At 40.2% G+C, this 16,760-nt stretch overlaps 1 long non-coding RNA gene across 1 annotated transcript in view; it reads left to right on the top strand.

Moving 5' to 3' along the window:
• The window catches only part of LOC116811973 (uncharacterized), a 25,402-nt gene that overhangs the window by 3,419 nt on the left and 5,223 nt on the right, over positions 1-16,760 (top strand). Inside the window, exon 3 of the long non-coding RNA XR_004370558.1 lies at positions 14,288-14,429. This is a non-coding gene — a long non-coding RNA (uncharacterized LOC116811973). The remainder of the gene's footprint in view (positions 1-14,287; positions 14,430-16,760) is intronic.

Below are 16,760 nucleotides of genomic sequence, written 5' to 3'. Positions count from 1 at the left end.
TGAGGACTTGCCAAGTCAAAGACAGCTTTCTACTTCAGAAAAGTACTTCTGTCCCTCCTGACTCTCCTCAGACTGGGCATTAGTAAACTAGGACCATTTAATCCGGGGAGATTTCGATAAAGACTCCAGTGCCAACTAGGAGTCTTGCCCCCCGATGTACAGCTTTCATGCCATAGTTGGTCCAACATTCTGTGGACCACTAAAGAGCAAGGATAGACTGCCCCAACCGGTTTTTGTAATTTCCTAAAACCATACATTCATTTTACTAGAGGATCATAGAAGTTAAAGACTTAAAACAAACTTTAGCAATTAAGACAGGATACCAAGATGCAAATGCCTGGTTAAAATGGATCAAATATTCCATCTGCATGTTAAACAAAAGCAATTGTTATGCTTGTGCACATGGCAGGCCAGATGCCCAGATTGGTCCCCTTTCCACTAAGGTGGTCCTCCAGGCGACCAGGTGTAGGCTGCATTGTAGCTCTTTTCCAGGATTCTACAGCCTGGAGTAATAAGTCGTGCCAAGCTCTCTTTGCTATATCCCAAAGTCCGGCGCCCTGTGGGTCAGCCCCTGAGGGCCATCCAGCCTCCATCTCCCAACACTAAGCTCACTTCGTGTCTCTCATGACAGGGAGGAAACTTAGCGTTCCTTGGAGACCTGAAGGGATGCAGTGAGCTTAAGAATTTTCAAGAGCTTATCAATCAGTCAGCCCTTGTTTCATCCCTGAGCAGATGTGTGGTGGTATTGTGGTGGACCTTTACTGGGCACTCTGCCGAATCACTGGAGTGGCACTTGTACTTTAGTCCAATTGGCTAACCCTTTCACCCTGGCATTTCATCAACCAGAAGGAAAAATATAAGACATTGTAAAGCGAGAGAAGCCCCTTATAGGTCTTTCAACTCTCATGTCTATTTAGACGTAACTGGAGTCCCACGAGGAATACCAGATCAATTTAAAGCTTGAAATCAAAGCTGCAGGATTTGAGTCAATATTTTGGTAGGTGACAGTTAATAAAAATGTAAATTGGATAAAATACATCTATTACAACCAACAGCAATGAGCTTTCATGTGTTAAAAGAAAAACTCCTGTTGGCCCCAGCCCTGAGGCTACCTGACCTGACAAAACTCTTTACACTCTATGTGTCAGAAAGAGAAAAAATGGCAGTTGGAGTTTTAACCCAGGCTGTGGGGCCCTGGCCAAGGCCAGTGGCCTATCTCTCAAAACAACTAGACAGGGTTTCCAAAGGCTGGCCCCCAGGTCTAATGGCCCTGGCAGCAATGGCCGTGTTAGCCCAAGAAGCAGATAAACTAACCCTTAGGCAAAACCTGAATATAAAGGCCCCCCATGCTGTGGTAACTTTAATGACTACCAAAGGACATCATTGGTTAACAAATGCTAGATTAACCAAGTGCCAAAGCTTGCTATGTGAAAATCCCCACATAACCATTGAAGTTTGCAACACCCTAAACCCCACCATCTTGCTCCTGGTATCAGAGAGCCCAGTTGAACATCACTGTGTAGAGGTGTTAGGCTTAGTTTATTCTAGCAGGCCCAACCTCCGAGACCATCCTTAAACATCAGTAGACTGTGAGCAGTACGTGGAGGGGAGCAGCTTCGCCAACCCCTGCAAAGTGACTCTGAAGAAGACAACAAGCCCTGCTCCAGTCACACCCAGAAGCTGACTGGTCCACGCATGGCCGAAGCATGAGAAAACTCATCGTGGGACTCATTTTCCTTTTTTTTTTTTTTTGAGACGGAGTCTCACTCTGTCGCCCAGGCTGGAGTGCAGTGGCGCGATCTCGGCTCACTGCAAGCTCCGCCTCCCGGGTTCACGCCATTTTCCTGCCTCAGCCTCTCCGAGTAGCTGGGACTACAGGCGCCCGCCACCACGCCCAGCTAATTTTTTTTGTATTTTTAATAGAGACAAGGTTTCACCGTGGTCTCAATCTCCTGACCTCGTGATCTGCCCGCCTCGGCCTCCCAAAGTGCTGGGATTACAAGCGTGAGCCACCGCGCCCGGCCATCATTTTCCTTAAAATTTGGACTTGTACCATAAGGACTTCAACTGACCTTCTTCAGTCTGAGGACTATTCCCAGTGTATACATCGTCACTGAGGTAGGACAAAAGGTTGCTACGGTCCTATTATTTTATGGTTATTATAAGTGTACTGGAACCCTAAAAAGAACTTGTTTATATAATGTTATTCTATACAAGGTATGTAGCTCAGGAAATGACCAACTGGATGTGTGTTATGACCCATCTGAGCCTCCCATGACCACAGTTTTTAAAATAAGATTACGGACTGAGGACTAGTGAGGGCTCATAAGCAATACAAGTAAAGTGTTAGCCGAAACAGAAGAAAAAGAGGTGCCCAAACAAGTCATCTTAAAATTTGATACCTGTGCTCTCATTAATAGTAATAAATTAGGAATAAGGTGTGGTTCTCTTAATTAGAAAAGAGGCTATATGGCAGAAAATAAGTACATCTGTCATAAATTAGGACTGTGTGGAAATAAATGTAAATACTGGTCTTGTGTCATTTAGGCCACTTGGATAAAAAAAAAAAAATGAAAAGGATTCAGTCCACCTTAGAAAGGAAAAAAAATGGCCCTTCCTGCACTAAGGGACAATGTAACCCCTTAGAGCTAGTAATAACCAATCCCCTTGATCCTTACTAGGAAAAAGAGGAGCGTGTGACCTTAGGAATAGACGGGACTGGACTGGATCCTCGAGTAAATATCTTAGTTTGAGAAGTTTACAAACGCTCTCCTGAGCCAGTATTTCAAACTTTCTATGAAGAACTAATGTGCCAGTACCAGAAATTCCAGGAAAAACAAGAAATTTGTTTTTGCAATTAGCCGAGCATGTAGCCCAGTCTCTCAATGTCACTTCATGTTATAGATGTGGAGGAACTGTAATAGGAGATCAATGGCCATGGGAAGCCCTAGAATTAGTACCTATGGACCCAGTTCCTGATGAATTCCCGGCTCAGAAGAATCACCTTGATAATTTCTAGGTCCTAAAAGCCTCAATTATTAGACAATATTGCATAGCTAGAGAAGGAAAAGAATTCACTCACCCCATAAGACGACTTAGTTGTCTGGGACAGAAACTGTATAATGGTACCACAAAAACAGTCACTTGGTGGAGTTCAAATCACACAGAGAGAAATCCATTTAGTAAATTCCCTAAGTTGCAAACCGTGTGGACCCACCCGGAGTCCCACTGGGACTGGACAGCCCCCACTAGATTATACTGGTTATGTAGGCATAGAGCTTATGCCAAATTACCTGACCAGTAGGCAGGTAGTTGTGCTATTGACACTATTAAACCATCTTTCTTCCTACTGACCATAAAAACAGATGAACTCCTGGGCTTCCCTGTCTATGCTTCCCGCGAAAAGAGAAGCATAGCTATACGAAATTAAAAAAAATGATAAATGGCCCCCTGAGAAAATCATACAATATTATAGGCCTGCTACTTAGGCACAAGATGGCTCATAGGGATACCGGACCCCCATTTACATGATCAACCAAATCATACAGTTACAAGCTGTCTTAAAAATAATCACTAATAAAACCGGCAGAGCCTTGACTATTCTGGCCCGGCAAGAAACTCAGATGAGAAATGCTATCTATCAAAATAGATTAGCTCTCGACTACTTGCTAGCAGCTGAAGGAGAGGTCTGTAGGAAATTTAACCTTACTAATTGCTGCCTACACATAGATAATCAAGGGCAAGTAGTTGAAGACACAGTTAAAGATATGACAAAACTGGCACATGTGCCCATGCAAGTGTGGCATGGATTTGATCCTGGGGCCATGTTTTCAAAATGGTTCCCAGCGCTAGGAGAATTTAAAACTTTTATAATAAGAGTTGTAATAGTAATAGGAACCTGCTTACGGCTCCCTTGTTTGCTACCTGTACTTCTTCAAATGATAAAAAGCTTCATCACTACCTTAGTTCACCAAAATGCTTCAGCACAAGGGTGCTATATGAATCACTATCAATCTGTCTTGCAAGAAGACATAGGTAGCAAAAATGAAAGTGAGAACTCCCACGATTGAGTGAGAGTCTCAAAGTGGTGGAATAAGGGAGGAGACCACCCCTCATATTGTCTTATGCCCAATTTCTGCCTCCAAAAAAAGAAAAAGTAAAAACTAAAAGGCAGAAATGAAATCCACAAGCAGACAGCCCAGTGCCACACCCTGGGCCTGGTAGTTAAAGATCGACCCCTGACCTAATCGGTCATGTTATGTATAGATTACAGACATCGCATAGAAAAGCACTGTGAAAATCCCTGTCCTGTTTTGTTCCGATCTAATTACCAGTGCATGCAGCCCCCAGTCACGTACCCCCTGCTTGCTCAATTGATCACGACCCTCTCACGTGCACCCCTTTAGAATTGTAAGCCCTTAAAAGGGACAGGAATTGCTCACTCAGGGAGCTCTGCTCTTGAGACAGGAGTCTTGCAGATGCCCCCGGCCAAATAAACCCCTTCCTTTTTTAACCCGGTGTCTGAGGAGTTTTGTCTGCAGCTCGTCCTGCTACAAGAGATCTCTCTCTCCCCATTAAGAAAGTTGCACAGGTGAGGCCAAACATAACTATAGAGAGCTAAGAGTCTCATGACATTTTTTTTTTAAGAGACAGTGTAGGCCAGGCTGGAGTGCAGTGGCACGATCACAGCTCACTGCAGTCTTGACCTCCTGGGCTCAAGCCATCCTCTCTCCTTGGCCTCACAAAGTGGTGGCTTGAGACACTGCTCAGCTCAGTCTCATAACATCTTATACCTAGCTTTCATAACATTTTGTTGCCATTGCCATTGTTGATATGTCTATTTCCCCAACTAGACTATAATAACCTCCTTAAGGGCAGTGACCCTATCATACTGGTCTTTGTATCTGTAGTTTCTATGTCCCAGGTACACAATAGAGCAAATAAATGTTTGATGAAAGATGAAGAGACTGAGTTGTCTGCCAGAGTTTTTACCAGTAGGTAGGACTTGACTATACTTTGTAATTCACATATCTATCTTCCCCACTAGACCATGAAATCTTTATCCATTTTTCTTTTGTTTTTAGGCAAGGTATCGCTCTGTCACCCAGGCTGGAGTGCACTGGCTCAATCATAGCTCACTGCAGCCTTGACCTCCTGGGCTCAAGCAATCCTCCCACCTTAGCCTCCTGAGTAGCTGGGACTACAGGCGTGCATCACGCACCGTCTAATTTTTTGTTTTTTTTTGTAGAGACAAGGTCTCACCATATTGACCAGGCTGGTCTCCAACTCCTGGGCTCAAGTGATCCTTACACCACTGCCTCCCAAAGTGCTGGGATTATGGGTATGAGCCACTGTGCCCTGTTAGACCATGAAATCTTTAAGGAAAGGCCCTCTTTCCATGTATCTCCAGGACCGACACAGTGCCTGGCTCAAAAAATGTCTACAGAATTGATAATAGACAAAAATCTGTCTTTAGGGCTCTTTCACCCATTCTCTTCTGTTATTTGAGTAACCCTCCTCCCCACACTTCACAAGATCCTTACAATAGCTGCCTTTCCACGTGTGCTGTTAGTCTCTCCTTTCTTTTTCTAACTTCCAAAGGATAGGTTTAAATAAAATAGACTCACTTTGCTAAAGTGTTCTTAGCTAACTCCTTGCTAGTTCTTTCATTCATTGCCTTAATCCAGCTACAATGTACGTTGTATACAGTGGCTACCCAGTTGTCAGCTGGCATATCTAGCCCTTGGCAGAGATTTGATCAGTTAGATATAGTGCACCAACCTATGAAACCTCTCAATTTTGAACCTATCCTTTTAATATGGAGAATGAAATTCACCAAATCTAATTTCCCCCTTTCAGTTTGGGAATGCTCAAGTCTTAATCTCCTGTGGACCTGGGAGAAAACCTTGGCTCTGCCTTCCTCCCAGATTCCCTGAAGCGACCCCCAGTTTGTTTTTGTTTGCCTAGCAACCAAGAAGGGGCCACCATTTGCCATACTGATTTTAATATGAAGATATTTGGGTTCTAGTTGAGTATTCAGTTACAACATAGTGTACTAGAATTATCTATGTCCCTTGATCTCTCTATCAAGCATTACCAATATGGAGGCCTAACTAAGATTCTTTAGTATTTTCTCATACAAAGTTGGTCTCTGGTAGGGTGGGTGAAGTAATCCAGCATGTGTCATATTCCTTTTCAGTCTTTTCATTATCAAAATTAACCCCTATCCAATCATCTAACCTTTAAGGAAGAAATTACATTACTCATATGATTGCAATTTTAAATTCATACAGGAAAGCCTTTCCTATATATTTTTTAAAAACACTCAAATATTAATGGTGTTAGTTATGTTGATCAGTTGGTATACCAGTTTGTACAAGGAGAAATGTTTTGGGCTAAGAGTTCTAAATTAGAATATAGTTAGACTAAGGATTGTTAGTAAAATTTTCCTTTTACTTTACCCTGATACTTGGTTTAACTCCCTTCAGACATCTGTTCCTAGAGACTGTTGTCTTTTCTCTATATCCCCCTCTTCCAATTAGAGAGACAGATAAGCAGTTGTCTTGAGAATATAAGGTCACTGGCATTCCATAAATGGATTCCAGTGCCTGTTGCAGAAATAAGTGGTGAGTGTTCTCTGTCACTTGCAAACTATAAATTAATTAAGTTGACAACTTTTCCTTCTTTATGTTATGTTTTCAGAGGGACTTTTGAAATACCTTTTATTGCATTTTCTGATTATTAGAGTAACATATGGTCATTGCAGAGAATTGATAGCACAGATAATCACTAAAAGAAGAATAAAAACCTTAACACCCATAGATAACAGCTGTTAGCATTTTGATTTATTTATTTACAGCTTTTTTATATGCATATAAAAGTGTTTTAAAAGAAAATTGGGATCATATTATATATAAATGCCATATCTTGCTTTTCAAAGCATCCTTGTATCTGAAACATTTTAAGCACCATTAAGTGCTTGAAAAAAACATTTTAAATTGCTATATAACATTGTCATGTGGATATACCATGGATTGTTTCTTTAATCATTCTTTTATCATCTTTAGATTGATTCCAATTTTTCCATCTTAAAAATAATTCTGGGCCGGGCACAGTGGCTCATGCCTGTAATCCCAGCAGTTTGGGAGGCCGAGGTGGGTGGATCAACTGAGGTCAGGAGTTCAAGACCAGCCTTGGCCAACATGATGAAACATGGTGAAACCCCGTCTCTACTAAAAATACAAAAAATTAGTTGGGCATGGTGGTAGGCGCCTGCAATCCCAGCTACTTGGGAGGCTGAGGCAGCAGAATTGCTAGAACCTGGGAGGCAGAGTTTGCAGTGAGCCGAGATCGCACCATTGCACTCCAGCCTGGGCAACAGAGTGAGACTCAAGTCTCAAATAATAATAATAATAATAATAATAATAATAATAATAATAATAATAATTCTGTTCTTAGTCCTTTTTCTAAATTTCCGATTAAACTAGAGTCTTAGGAATTTACTGAGACTAAGTGTGTGATTTTTTTTTCTTTCAAAAAACATTCATAGTAAGAATTTTTAAATTGTTTTAAAGAAAGTTTGAGGCTTGGCTTACTGGCTCATACCTGTTATCTTAGCACTGGGGGGGCTGAGGCAGGGAGGATCCACTTGAGCCCAGGAGTTTGAGACCAGGCTGGGCAAAAAAGTGAGTCCTCCAACTCTACAAAAAAATAAAAAATAAAAATAAATAAATAAAAATAAATTAGCTGGACATGGTGGCCCGTTGTAGTCCCAGCCACTCAGGAGGCTGAGGTGGGAGAATCCCTTGAGCCTCAGAGGTTGAGGCTGCAGTGAGCTGTGATTGTGCCACTACACTCCAGCCTGGGCGACAGAGTGAGACCCTGTTTCAAAACAAATCAAAACAAAACAACAACAAAAAAAACTTTACACCAATTTGTCCATCTATTATACTAGCAGTGTTTGTGAGTGCCTATCCATTTCACTGAAATTTCTCTCAATCCCTTAAACGTTCTTAATTTGACTGACAAAAATGGTATATATCACTGGTGTTTTAAAATGCTGAATGTTAAAAAATGTATATACCATTAAGTTCTTAAACTTTCCCATATGTGTTTATCTCTGTTCTTGTTCTTTATCCATGTTCCCTTTTGACTTTCATGAGCTTTTTTATATTTCAAATCTATCAACCCTTCTTAATGTTTGTTGCAAATATTTTCCCAGTTTGTGGCTTGTGTTTTAGGTTTTCTTGTTTAGTAATGGTTTTTGAGCTTCAACTTTTTCCATTTTTGTGTAGTCTAAATCTATTGATTTTCCACATGTGATTTGTTCCATTGCTTATGTGCTTAAGAATTCCATTGTTTTTCCGTAGAGTTTTTGGTTAGTTTTACTTAGCCAGACTTATAATTTTGAAGGCAATGGATTTGTTCCACACAACTGTAAATATAGCTGTAATTGTACTTTGTTCATTTTAAATATTTTATAGGCAGATTTGGATGTGCTAGTTATAAAAGTAGGAGCAGCTGTAATTCCTTTTAAACAGGACCGTGTGTGGAAAGAGCAACTCTTAAGAAGTCTTTTGAAAAAATACTTGAAATGTTGACATTTTATTGCAGTGAATGGCATTCCACATTATTCATTTTGCATTGTGTAAGAGCCCTATAACTCAAGGCAACACAACACTCAAATTGAATAATACTCCAGCATTTTCACTTTCAGAATTATTTGACTGGAGCTTTGTTTCAAACTAGCTAAAATAGCATTTCTCAAAGGGTGGTCTTTGGACTGCCTGCATCGGAATCACATGGATACTTGTTAAAATGGAGATTCTTGAGTCCCTCCTCCAGACATACTAAATCAGATCCCTTGGGGTTGAGGTCCCTGAATCCAAAGATAGATCTGGGCCAGGTGCGTTGGCTCACACCTGTAATCCCACCACTTTGGGAGGCCAAGGCAGGAAGATTGCTTGAGCCTGCGAAGTCGAGGCTTTGAGCTCTGATCTCACAACTGCACTCCAGCCTGGGCGACAGAGTGAGACCCTGTCTCAGAAAAGAAACCACAAAAAACAAAACAAAACACAGTGTATCAGTTAATAGGAAAAGGAATAGTCAGAATACAACAGGGCTTAAGTCTAAGAGTACTGGTCTATTAATCGGAAAAAGGAGCTCTGCTAACCTCGTGTCTGAGAACGACTCGTAATCCTTCAAGTTCCTTATCCTTCAAATGAGGATAAGGAACTCATTTGTAATTGTGGTGGCTCTCACCTGTAATTGTGATGTCTCTCACTGGTAATGGCAGCACTTTGGGAGGCTGAGGTGGGTGGGTCACTTGAGCCTGGGAGTTGGAGACCAGTCTGGGCAACATAGGGAGAACCCATCTCTACCAAAAATTTTAAAAATTAGCCAGGCATGGTGGTGCGCCTGGGACCTGTGGTCCCAGCTACTCAGAAGGCTGAGGTGGCAGGATCACTTGAGCTCTGGACGTGAAGTGATGGTCACTGCACTCCAACCTGGGCAACAGAATGAGACGCTGTTTTGAAAAAGAAAAGAAAAAAGAAAATACATGTACCAGAAGTTTCTTTTTGTAAGGTCTAATTCTGTGCCAAGGAATCATATAGTGTTTTTCTTAATTTGGGAAAAGAATCCTCTGTAATAAGCCATTTCTGTGGACCTCAATGCTCTGTATTGCAAATTAAGACTTTCTAGAGTTCAGATTTTATTTTTAGACTGTGATCATTAACTTTTTTCTTTTACATATCTGATTAGGCTTAATGAGTTAACTAGGTACATGACGTGTAAGGTCCCAACAACAATTTTAAAAAAGATATAAGTGCACCCAAGTATACGTGATTGTAAGGTCCAGGTAAAAGAACAAATTTAACAGTGCTTCATCAGTTTTATTATTGTTAATAATAGAATTGGAGGAAGTGCTAGTAGTGGTCAGCATCTGGAAGGTGTGGCACCAGGAACCAGTGAGTCAGTGTTGACAAGTGTAGAGTTTAAGGTCAAGTAATACAGCCCCTGAAATTATCTGAAGTAGCGGGATGGAGAAGGGAGGGAGAAAGCAGGAAATCAATTGAAGAGCTATTAAAGTCAGAAGGAGCACAAGTTATTGACAGGATCTACATCAAAAGTGGAACAAAAGGTCTCAGTCTGAGTGATGTGATGTGATGTGAACTGAGTGATGTGAATAGCCACCAAGTTGCTTTGCCTTTCCCCTCCTCCATTTAGAGTCTGGATTGGGTTGGCGCATGAAGTGAGGGCACACCTGTAAGAGGTGACTTCATAAAACTAGTTCCTAGAATTAGAGAACTGAGAGATATGGGGGTTGAGAGGTGGTGGAGGGAGTCCAGGCATGTATTTTTCTGTTGTCACACCTTCAGGAAAGGGGAAATATGCTTTCTGACCAATGTAATTTCCCTTCTGACCTCCATCCTCTTTAGGATTTCAGTTGCCTTTATTTATTACAAAATTACTATATTCCAGTGTCATCAAATCCCAGAGGGTAACAAAGAAACTATATAGCAGTAAATATAGAGATGCATAGTTATTTGAACGCTTCTGAGGCAAGCTCCATTCATTAAATGTAGTGGAAAGGATGTGGGATTCAAGTCTGTCAGGAACCCCTGAAATTATTCCTGAGTTGGAATTCTTTCTCAATTTCCCACTATCTGTGTGATCTTGAATATGATGTATATGAGCCACATTTTTTTGAAATCTGGAAAATGGAGATAAGCATTTTTATTTAAATAGTTATTTGAAGGTTAAATAAGATATAATAGAAAAAGAACCTGGTACAATGACTGGTACATAGTAAGGACCAGTATCCTTTTTAAATTGATTGATCAAATTTCAATAAGTCTTATCCGATTTTCCAGTATAGTGCCTAAACTCATTACTTTAGCCTTATTCTGTGGGGTCTTCAATTCTTCCTCACTAGTTTTAGCATTTTTTGCTTGATCTCACCATCTATCTCTTCATTCTCTTTGTCTTTCATGTTTTCTCCTTACCTCCCACCTGTATTTTTAAAGAAGAGCATTGCCTTTGATCTGGAATCTACTCTGGATTCAAAATTATGTCCTTAGCCTCTTGAATACTGAATATATTCTCCTGGTCTTCTACTCAGAGGAATCTCTAAACCAGCCTCCAAATTTTTCACTTGGCCCCTTCCTCATTTTTCTTACTATGCACTGTTCTTCCCATGGTTGTATCCAAGGTTTTTTTCACATCATTTTTCCCCATTCTAGAGTAACATTTCTAGCCCTCCAGTGTTTGTCATCCTCTCTCTGGCCACATTCAAGTCATTCTCCAGATATGCAAAAATACACTGACCTAAAATCCAACTAATGATGGATAAGAGACCTGCTGTAAGACTCTGGAATACACAGCACTTAGAGTTAACACTCACTTCTTACCATGTTATTTAATTTTATTTAATATAATTAAACCTCTCTATCTACCCACAGGGGCCCGAGAAGTTTAGATTTTGTCTGTGGGGAAAATGCTAAAACCTTTCTCCTCCTTCTCTCTGAGTCCAAGTAGTCCTGGATAACAGAAGTCTAAAGTCTTTTATTTCAAGTTAATGAAAGGAAAGAAGTTCTTTTTGGAGATATTTGCTTGGAAGCCCCACACATCTGGGTATGCCTCTGATCATTGTACAAAATATATATATATATAAAAACAAAAAACAGTTCACACATTCATTCATTCAACAAATCTATCTATCTATCTATATATATCTGCCTATTTATCTATCTATCCATTTTTGAGACATGGTCATGCTCTGTCGTTCAGGCTGGAGTGCAGTGGCACCAATCATGGCTCACTGCAGCCTCGAACTCCTGAGCTCAAACCATCCTCTCACCTCAGCCACCCAAGTAGCTGGGACTACAGGTGCAGGCTACCATGCCCAGCTAATTTTTTTTTTTTTTTTTTTTTTGGAGACGGAGTCCCACTATGTTACCCAAGCTGGTCTCAAATTCCCGACTTGGCCTCCCCAAATGCTGGTATTACAGGCATCAGCCACTGTGCCTGGCCAAATTCAACAAATATTTATCAAAAACCTATGATACTTCCCCTACAAAAAAAGACAAAACAAAACAAAATCAAAACAAAACAAAAGCAAAAACTATGATGTGATGTGACTGGGCATGGTGTCTCACCCCTGTAATCCTAGCACTTTGGAAGGTCGAGGCGGCAGGATGGCTTGAGCCCAGGAGTTCGTAACCAGACTGAGCAACAGAGGGAGACTCTCTGTATTAACAACAAACAAACAAACAAACAAAAAAACTAAACTAAAAGAAACTATGGTGTATAATATAAAATTCTGGATGAGCAGATTAAGATGAGCAAACTACATGGTTGAATAGGGGAGATGAACCATGCACACAACTATAATACACAGCAAAAAGGAATAAATGACACGTGGTGGTACAAATGAAATAGAGTACATCTTTACAGAAGAGAGAGATTTCTCCAGGTTGAAACCTTATGTAATTAATTTCCTTCAGTGACTGACCAAAAAATATGTCGATTTCATGAAGCAAGCCTCAGCTACCCGATGTTAAAATATTTCAACTCTACAGCAGCAGCTAGACAACATCCAAAAAAAATTTAAACTCAGTATAAGGAAGAAATGAAATTCAACTGTTTCAACAATGAGCATAGTGTAATTGGGTGAGGGCCGCCTGTTGGTACCAAAAGGTCCTGACAATTGCAGTGATCCATTTGTAAAGCCTTCTTTCTTTTCCTCAGGTTGTGGAAATAAAACAGTCCTCAAGAGTAAAGTGGAGAATTTCCAATTTCGTCCTTTAATAAATGGGTTGTTGGCATTGAATAGAATGAAAATAATGATACGTCTTTTTCCACCAAAGCATAATGACCCTTGTGGCCTTTCTCTCCATTCTGTACCCTGTACTTTAGATGGTAAGCAGCAATTTGAGTGGCAACATTGAAAAAGATGTTAACCCTCTGTTGCTCAGCAAGTACTAAGCAGATACAGAGCCTATATTGTGCTCACTGCGCCAGGACTAATAGCAAAGTGGTGTTCCTGAATTTTTCCCCTTCCCCCAAGCTCACTGAAACATAAACTCTGGCATTAATAAATAAATACAACGTTCTGATTGAGAAGGTAGTGCATCCACAGATAACTGGAAAACTTACAATCCTAGAACTTTGTCTTACATTGATGTTGACATCGTATAGGAACTTAGAATCTAATTTCTGTAAATAAATTTTGCGGAACGTTTACGAAAATCATGGAACAGTTAGGTTTCAAAAATTTTTTTTACAGTCAGGGAAGAAAGAGTTTCCCCCGCCCCCACCCCTATACACAGCAGTGTAAAAACACTTTGTTTTTTAAAGGATGTTAAATTATAAAACCCAGCTCTGAATTTTAAATGCCACAGATGAGAGGGTATAACACCTTATTAGGTTGCCAGATTTAGCAAATAAAATTACAGTATGCCCAGTTAAATCTGAATTTGAGATAAACAACAAATAATTTTTTTTTAGTATAAATATGCCTCATGCCATATCTAGCAACCTTAACCTTAGAAAACAATACTTGATTATGTAATATTCCAGCTGACTGGTTAATTTTTAGGAGGCAGGTTTGCTTTTTATTCCCTGGGTTTTCATCTTTTCCCATTCCTGCATGTCTCCTCAGCATATGAGATTTCTTTGAATGAATGGAAAGGTCTTCTGTGAAGAAGACCATTCAGTTCTTAAATGAATTATTTTAAAGCCCTGCACCCCTCTGCAAAAAAAAAAAAAAAAAGTGAACAAAAAGCCCCTTTTTAGTCCTCTTTTTGTGCTGTTACAATTGCTCTTCACTTGTTGATCTGGGTTTAATCATTCAGATAAGTGCTTCAACTTTAAGTGCCTCAATTTTCTGCTGTTCTGAATATGAAGGCTCAGTATAAATGGGTGGGGGAGGGAGGGAGTCTATTGCACTGAGTCACACCAATTTGAAAAATAAATATGTAGACCTCACGTGGACTTTTCCTATAATTAAAGACTCTCACTTCCCAAAATATATAAATCAGATGCCTTACCTGTTCTGATCATTTCAATGAACATTCAATTCACGCGTCCATCAGAGGGTTCACAAATGCACGAAAAGTTCATAATTCAGGCATCATGACTCATGCCTGTAATCCCAGCACTTTGGGAGGCTGAGGTGGGAGGATTGCTTGAGACCAGGAATTCAAGACTGGCCTGGGCAACAGAGTGAGACCTCATTTCAACCACAAAAAAAATACATCTTCTTCACATTTTTTTTTTTTTCCAGACATGGTCTTGCTCTGTTGCCCAGGCTGGAGTGCAGTGGCATGATCATAGCTTACTGCAGCCTCAAATTCCTGGGCTCAAGTGATCCTCCCACCTCAGCCTCCAGCATAGCTGAGACTACAGACACATGCCACCACACCCAGGTATGCAACCAAAACTTGTAGGAAATATTACTGATTTTTAGTATTTGCTTTATTGTGTCATAAGAAAACCTCTTTACAAAGCTTGAGACATCTTCCTATTAAGGTTATAATTCCATTATGGCAGATATATGTGATGTTGAAATCACTTTTAAAATCATTATTATATTTTAAAAATTATTACTTTTGAAACATTTCTTATACTTTCTTCAACCTTTTTATTAAAAATATGATTTTTACACCCTCTTCTTTTGAAGTCATTTGCAGAAGGACATGCAACAATAAGTCCCCGAGCTGTCTCTAGAAATGCATAAGAACTCTATTTAGGCCGGGTGCAGTGGCTCACACCTATAATCCCAGGACTTTGTGAGGCTAAAGCAGGAGGATTGCTTGAGGCCAGGAGTTCAAGACCAGCCTAGGCAATATATTAAGACTTTGTTTCTACAAAAATGAAATAAAATAAAAGGCATGATGATGTATGCCTGTGGTCTCAGCTACTTGGGAGGCAAGGTGGGAGGCTAAGGTGGGAGGATCACTTGAGCCCAGGAGGTCGAGGTTGCAGTGAGCAGTGATTGCACCATTGCCCTTCACCTTGGGCAACAGAGGAAGACCCTGTCTCATAAAAAGAGCTCTATTTAGGCACTTTCATATATAACATCTGCCCTCTCAGGAATCTTTTTAATGGAAAAACATTGATGTCTTTCTGTTTATGATGATTATTTCATCTTTTGTTTAACCGTCAAAAACCTACAAAAGTTTTAAAAGATGTCATGTCTAGTATCTCAGGATACTAGAAATTGAAAGAAACTTTCTCAATTTGGCTAAAGTTGTCGATGAAATCTTTGTAGCCTGTGTCACATTAATGGTTTAAAAAAGTGAATGCTTTTCGATAGAAAAGAGGACATGAAATGTTACCAGCTCATAGAAATGATAAATACTCAAGGTGATGGATACCTCACATACCCTGACTTGATCATTACACATTTTGTGCATGTAAGAAGCACTCACAATTTCCCCATAAATATATCAAATATTATGTATCAGTAAAGGGGAAAAAAGTGAAAGGGTTGCTCTTAAGATCAGGAACAAGATGAGGAGGTTTGCTCTCACCAATTCTATTCGACATTATACTAGAAGTTCTACTCAGTGTAATAAGGCAAGAAATAAAAGGCATCCAGACTGGAAGGAAAGCAGTTAAGGCTCTCCTTATTCACACATAACATAATCTTCTACAGAGAAGAATCTACAAAAAAACTACCAGATATGTCTGTCGTCCAGTCTGGAGTGCAGTGGTGCTATCGTGGCTTACTGCAACCTCTGCCTCCTGGGTTCAAGCGATTCTCTTGACTCAGCTGGGACTAGAGGTGTACCCCACCACACCCAGCTAATTTTTGTATTTTTAGTAGAGACGGAGCTTCACCATGTTGTCCAGGCTGGTCTTGAACTCCTGGCTTCAAGTGATCCGCCCACCTCGGCCTCTGAAAGTGCTGGGATTCCAGGCATGAGCCACCACGCCCAGCCACTTCTGTTATCATTTTAAAAGCAAGAAAGTTCCATTAAACAGAAATCTTTATATACTTTTTTTTGTTGTTTGTTTTGTTTTGCAGCCTTGCTGAGAATGAGCTCCCGTATGGTTGGTATGCATGGAGATGTACTGCCTGATTAACTTATCTTACACTTTTGGGTGCAACGAGTTAAAACTTGTGGCGGTCTCTTATTTTTTCTTTCTTTCTTTTTTTTTTTTTTTTTTGGAAAAGACAGGGTGTTGCCATGTTGCCCAGGCTGAACTCGAACTCCTGGGCTCAAGTGATTCTCCCACATTGGCCTCTCAAAGTGCTGGGATTACAGGCATGAACCATCATGCCCGGCCTCAGTCAGTCTCTTAAAGTCAGAAGTACACTAGACCATAACACTGGAGACCTAGTTGTGCTCCAGCTGTGCCAACATTTAGTTTCGCGATATGCGGCAAGCCACTTCACCTCTCTGGGCTTGGGTTTCCTCATTTAGTAAAGTAGGTGGTTAACAGAGGATCACTCCTGTTCCACTTCTAAGACTTATTATTTAAGACATATAGAGAGTTTAACATCAACTTTATTATCACTTGAGACACCACTTCAGTGCTGCAACTTTAGCATTGAAGAACAGAGCAAAATGCTTCATAAATGCAGGTAAGAGTAGATATTTTGGTCTGACTCAGATAATTGCCTTAGTTATAAATTGGCGTTGTAGATCTATCTACAATGTATGTTAATAATATCAAAAAATAATAAAATAAAATCCCCAGAATTTTCTGCTTTCTCAAATAAATTCATTAAGTGTAAAGAAAGAACTAGT

The sequence above is a fragment of the Hylobates moloch genome, unplaced genomic scaffold (assembly GCF_009828535.3).
Source record: "Hylobates moloch isolate HMO894 unplaced genomic scaffold, HMol_V3 SCAFFOLD_7, whole genome shotgun sequence".
NCBI lineage: Eukaryota > Metazoa > Chordata > Mammalia > Primates > Hylobatidae > Hylobates > Hylobates moloch.
This window is presented reverse-complemented; position numbering and strand designations above follow the sequence as displayed.